Source organism: Eurosta solidaginis, chromosome 1, assembly GCF_040869045.1.
Source record: "Eurosta solidaginis isolate ZX-2024a chromosome 1, ASM4086904v1, whole genome shotgun sequence".
Taxonomy (NCBI): Eukaryota; Metazoa; Arthropoda; class Insecta; order Diptera; family Tephritidae; genus Eurosta; species Eurosta solidaginis.
Genome location: NC_090319.1, coordinates 218,877,197 through 218,883,871, shown reverse-complemented (window position 1 = coordinate 218,883,871; position 6,675 = coordinate 218,877,197).

Genomic DNA, 6,675 nt, shown 5'->3' with positions numbered 1-6,675 from the left:
AATTTTATTGGTTTATTGCAAAATATAACTTTGTTTAAGCCCAATGCCTAACTTTTACCTGATTGACGGCGCCCCTCCCTAACGTTTTAATAATATTTCCAGCCACCCACACTCACGCCGCATTTGTGTGCATGCATGCACATGCATGCGTTTCATACACATGCACGTGTGTGTGCAGGTTGTCAGCACCCATGCACGTATATGTGGGGGTGGTTGTGTGTGTGGCTTTTCCCCTCCTTAATACCAGAGGACTTTTTCGCGGCTTAGCGGTTGTCATCAACGGGACAACCGGCCTCTTTCTCGATTGACCGCCAAGCAGTTCACGTCGCCCAGGATCGCCATCATTTGTACGTCAAGGTAAAGTCATATCATCATTGTACATTTCCTTTCAATTTAATTAAATACAATATTATAACGAGGAAGTCCTCTTTGTGTTTTCTTTTATTGTATTTCTGAGTGAACCTTCCCGAGATCGACCCTTGTGCGCCTACCCACTGCCGGTTCCAGACGCACTCAGGCCGAACATTGGTCCTCCTCACCGAGAACGGAAAGCACCTTTTATAATACAGTCCACTACTTCATACAGAATAATCAACGTGTAAGCACAATCTGCCGAGGAAAATTTTTGTCTAGATGATTATTTGCCCCAGCAGCCAAAAACACAGAAAGGAGTTTTTCTATATCTAAATACCAGAGACACAGCACATTTTGCCTACTAAAATTTGTTTGCTACAACACATATCAGCAGAGCCACCGGAGCCACAGCACAAAGTGAAGTAAGTGTTATATTTCTTGCCATTTTTTTTAAGTGTTATTAAAGAAAAATAAAGAAAACACCCGTATTGTGCGCGAAATATTGAAATCGAGAAGAAGTGTAAAAAGTGAAATTATTTAGTGGGCACCATTTTTCCATTTTAAAAGTTAAACCACTTGATTTGTTAATTTATTTCGGTCCTTGTGATTATCTGGTTTATCGCCCCACCAGCGGTAAGGTTTTCCAGACACAACATAAGGAAGAGGTAACCTAACCTCACTTTCCGCACTATATTGAATAGTTTTTTTGTTGCTTTTTTTTGCACATCACAAACACGAATTTGGCTTCAATTTAACTAATTCGGTGCGCACTTCACTTTAAAGACTTTTTACACTTTTGTTTTTCCGCTTATTTTCGGTTTCAATTGCAATATCTCACGCACTTTCTAAGCCTTGTTCACAATTAACCCATTGACTGTGGAGGCGGCGATTGGTCCCTTGTTTGCTGTTGTCGCTACTGAGACACAAAGCCCAAATTAAACCTTTTGTTGTTGGCGCGGATCTGACAAAGTCTGAAAATAAAGTATTAAATAGAAAACGGCGAAATACAAAGGTTTATTCACTGCTAGGCCAGGTATCTTAATTCAGGAGATTCTCATTATTTCTAATCGGAAATTTTCTCGTTAATAAACGTAACCAAGACCATGGAAGCCTATATCCGGTTAGTAGAATTAATCGCAGAGTTTGATACAGATTACAGCCTTATTCCGGAAAGCGACCATAGCATAGTTGCGGTCCTTGTGGAAGAACGTAAAGTCTGCGTTTGATTCGCTAATAGGATCTGATGACGTATCAGAGGATGACGTTATGGCGATAAGAAAGAAGCAAAAAGCAGCATACGGAATCTACATGCGATGCTTAACGTCTATAGCTGCTGAGGCAGAAAAATACAAGAAAGAGGCCAAGAACTTCAACCCTGAGCAAGAACCTCATGGGCATAAATTCGCCTCCCTGCTTGCGACACGGAAGTTTTTAAAGGGGACTTAGGCATCCCAGAGTTTGTCGAGCTGCTCTAATTTTACATTAAGCAATATTGGGGTAAGGTCATTTATGAGAGCTGATGACCATTTAGCGTAGAATTCCTCCAGCTTGTTGCTTTCAAAAATAAATTCTTCAAAACTATGGTCGTCTGCTACGTCACTTTTAGTGGCCATTGCTTTTTCGGTAGGCATAATAGCGTACGCAAAAATTAGTCAAAAATTCTTTTTTTTTCGAGATGGAGAAATTGTTTGCCTTGTTTTATTTTTCAGTTGAGCGAGCGTTCATTAAAAAAAAACGGGAAAAATTTCGACCAAAAGCGGAAAACAAATTTGTTGGTACTTTTTATTGGGCCACCACTGAAGCCAATTTTTATGGGAGAGAGAAGGTGGTGGTTTTAAGTGTATGTTTGTATCGATCTTCAAACTGTACAAACACCAGTGTTGTCACTCTACCACTATAGTGGTAGATCTAACACTATTTAGGCTAAAATCCGGATCTACCACTCCTACCACTTTTTTTTAAAAATCTACCACTTTTTTATTTGACTTCATTTAACTTTGTTCTTTAAGTTGCTCACAATGACCTAAAATTACGACTTGGTTACAGGTTGGACTACGCTAAAAAATTAAAAAAATTTCTGCGATGATTTTATGTTTGCTGAATTATCGGCATATATGTGCAATTTCGCAGTCCTTCCCCATAGCACTGCTGGCGCTGAAAGATTGTTCTCACTAATGAATGCAATTAAATCTTGTAAGAGAAATCGTATGAATGTATTATGTGTGGAAAATCAAATTTTCACTGAAGAAATGTGTGATTTTTATAATACTTACGTACCTTCGAAAGAACTTATATAATTTTATGTAAAATTTAACTTTATTGATGAGAAATTCGTGCCAAAAACTTTGTAATAATCTGATTTTTCGACTGCTGAGTGGAATATCGCCGTATCTCTGCCGCCGTTTCGAAAACGACCTATCCCAGAATCTCGAATTGACACCCGAGATACGAGCGATATTCCACTCAGCCGTCTATTGCAGTATCCGATGGATGTCTTCGATGTCACAGATGTAAGTTTTAAAATTTAAAAAATAAATGTTTAAATGCGCAAGTCTCTTTCATTAGATTTGGGCTATTGGTATTCGTTGAATACCATTGAAGTAATTTGTTATTTTAAGGTTTCTTAGTAGTATTATTATATGTTTGAACTATGTGTTATGAAAAATGGAATATTCGGAGACTTTAAATTAATTTTAGTCATATCCACAAATGTTTTGTTAAAGTTCTTGGACGGTAGTCCGCATTTGATTATCAATTTCAGCTGTTAAGGTTTTTGTAGTAAAAAAATTTTCAAACTATTAAGACTAGTTCTTTGATACTTTTTCAAATAGTTTATTAAAAAAACGACTAAATACTACCGACTACTAACTTCAGAATTAAAAACTAGGTAAGAGTCCCACTATTATTTAATTATATTTTTTATTTGATAAGGTCTAAAGCCTATACAGTATACACATACTCTTCACACAGATGTTTGTATGTATGTTGTTAATGCACTTGAAGTTGTTATGTTCGTTTTAATGGTTGATTAATAATAATTTGAAAAAAATTGGTTTCAATATTTTTGAAAATTTTACCACTATTTTTAGGAGATCCACCACCCTTTTTTTGAAAATCTACCACTAAATAGATTTTAGAAGTGACAACACTGACACACACCTATTGATAGTTGCAGAGAATTGAGTGACTTTAAACGAAGTGCTGCTTATTATTTGTATATATATATATATCGGTATGTACATTTATTATATGCCGCCGGTTGCGTTATTTTAATATGTGGGATGGGAGAGACCGTATACTAAATTTAATATGCTTTTTTTCTCTAGTATTGGGTATATTATATAGAAATATATTATTAACGTGGCTAAGTGCAATTAAGACGATAGTGTTAAAAGGGTGATTCGTGCGGCAATGAATTTGAGAACAAATTTATATGTATTTGAGTAGTATGGAAATGCGGGTTCTAGCCCAATTTTGTATCGGAAAAATTATGCAAGGAAAAGTATATACACACACACATATATATGCTAGGGGTCGCATCCGTTCTTCCGGTTTGTGTTCTGGCTAATCTCACCTCTGACCGATCTGTACACCGCTAGGTGTCGCATCCGTTATTCCGGTTTGTGCTCTGGCTGATCTCACCTCTGGCCGATCTCACCGCTAGGTGGCGCATAAGTTGGTCATATTTTGAGTCAAAAAATGAGGATCGCTAAATGGGGGGCCTTACATTTTTAAAGGGCCGCAAATTTTTAAATGTCCCCTCATATTGCTATGGCAGCAAATTTTTAAATGTCTCCTCATATTCCTAATGAGTCCTAGACTTCACCCGAGCCGTTTTAAAGAGTCCGATAAATTTCTAATCGAGCGACTGCTCCCCAATCCCCCCACCCCCACACTAATATGTATCGGTTTATTGTACAGAGTTGACACTTGTTTCAATTGAATCGCTATTAAATTATTATAAAATTTGCTTAGACTATGGAAATTTGGTTTTGCTATTAATACCCTAGTACCTAATTTTTTCCTATCTCTCCCCCAATACTAGTATTTTCCCAATCTTGTACTAATAATGAAGGAATTTATTGGTTTGAGAACAAAAATTTATTCTTTTCACATCGATCAAGAAGAAAAAGAGATTAAAAAATTAAGGGTGTTAAACAATGTGTTACTCTCAAACTTTCTGCAAATGATTTTTAAATCTGATCAGTATCAGTCGCTCGATTTGCTGGGTTTACAAAGTTCAAACGCACACACACACACACACACACACACACACACACACACACACACACACACACACACACACATACACACATGCACATATTTGCGGTTTTGAACGGATGCGCCTAAATGTAAGAAACGAAATTGTTTTGTTGTTTTGCGGTGCCATACGTATGCACCTAAATGATATAGACCGGTCAGAACACAAACCGAAAGAACGGATGCGCCTGAGTTTAGGCAACGAAATTGTTTTGCTGTATATAAGTGTGTCGGTGTGTATATACTTAATCAACTTGTGGATTAATATACACATATAAACCTACCATCTGCAAAAACAAAATCGATTCATAATTAGAAGAGATCTTCACAACAAATATGTACAATGAAATTACAGGTAACATTATTAAAGGTTACAGTGACCTTGTTAGCAAACGCCGAGACGAGATTAATATATAACAGTTCAAAATAAGTAAAACTGATATCAGACCAGATTCTTATCAGATAAACAATTGATATGTAGCAGATTTAGCAGATTCTTATCAGATGCACAGCTGATAGATAACAGATCTTTTCAATTAGAAGAGATCTTCACAACAAATATGTACAAGGAAATTACAGGTAACATTATTAAAGGTTACAGTGACCTTGTTAACAAACGCCGAGTCAAGTTTAATATATAACAGTTCAAAATAAGTAAAACTTGATATCAGACCAGATTCTTATCAGATACACAACTGATAGGTAACAGATTTAGCAGATTCTTATCAGATACACATCTGATAGATAAAAGATTTTTTCGATCGCTCGTTTAAAATCATGTCAAATAATCATATGACTGTATTAGCAAATCTCGATGAAATCATGAAAGTATTAAGAAAAACTAAAAAAAAATATTTTGATAGTTTTGGAAATTTACAGCCACCGATTGAACTGATTAATTATCTGAAGTCACCAATACATTACAATTATAAGCAGAAAGAAAAATACAAAACAGTAATATGTGATCAATTATGTTTAAAATTTTTATTTAATAAAAATAAATTATATAAAATATAAATTGTTTATTATTTTTTTCTTAAATGTATTACAGTAAAGTACTACTATAAGATTTCGAAATGACCATAAGCATAAGTATCAATATGATTTTCTCGTACAATTCGCTTATCATCCATATTGCTTAGAGCTACTTTATAAATATTTTGTGTAAGTGTTCATAATTTTTTAGGCTTCCTCATCCAAACGCTCTGGGTGTGAGCAATTGCAAGTGTCTGGGCCATCTGTGCTATTAGAATTAGACCAAACAGGGTTTTCGTAGTGTTCACCGAAATGATATTTAATTTTACTTAATTTATCTCTATACTTAATTTTTGAATGAATTTCGAAAAGTCTTTTCCTCTGCTCTTCAGGTAAAATATGTTTAAATTGTTTCAGAAAATTAAATATGTATACTGCTGCTGACGACGACGACGATGAGGGATTCAAGGGGTTGTGTAGCGCAATATATAGCTTCTCCAACCCAATTGTCAACCTCACCTTCGAGCGGCGAATCCCGTTTCACTAACAGACGAGGCTCTGGCGACCCCAAGCTCCTTAATGGTGCTGTGTTACCGGAGCGTATCGGATCTGTATCCGACAAAGGACCATCACATCGATAATACTCCCCAAAGCCTTCGGGGAGTAACCTAATCGCTACAACAACAACAACAACGACGACGATGACATGTTTGTGATTACTGAGCCTTCATATGCAATGTTTGATAATAACGATCAACATGAATTATTGTTGGATTTATATCGTACGAAATGTGCTCATATAATACCTCTCGTTTATGTAATGTCTCCGTATTGTCTTCCGGAAATTCAAAGCAATAGATATTTAAAGTACGCTGTATATAATTGCTGCTATAAGAGCATTTAATTCGTATTTCACAATTATCGTAAACTAAATTGAAATGTCTATAAAAAACCTCTGGGCTTTCAAGAATGCCTCCTATTCTCTTTTCCTTTTCAACTAATAATTCTTTAAAATTGTCAATAGCCTCTGAAATGGTGTATTCACTTTTTTTCACACCATGCGACTCACCATTTTGATCGCGGATC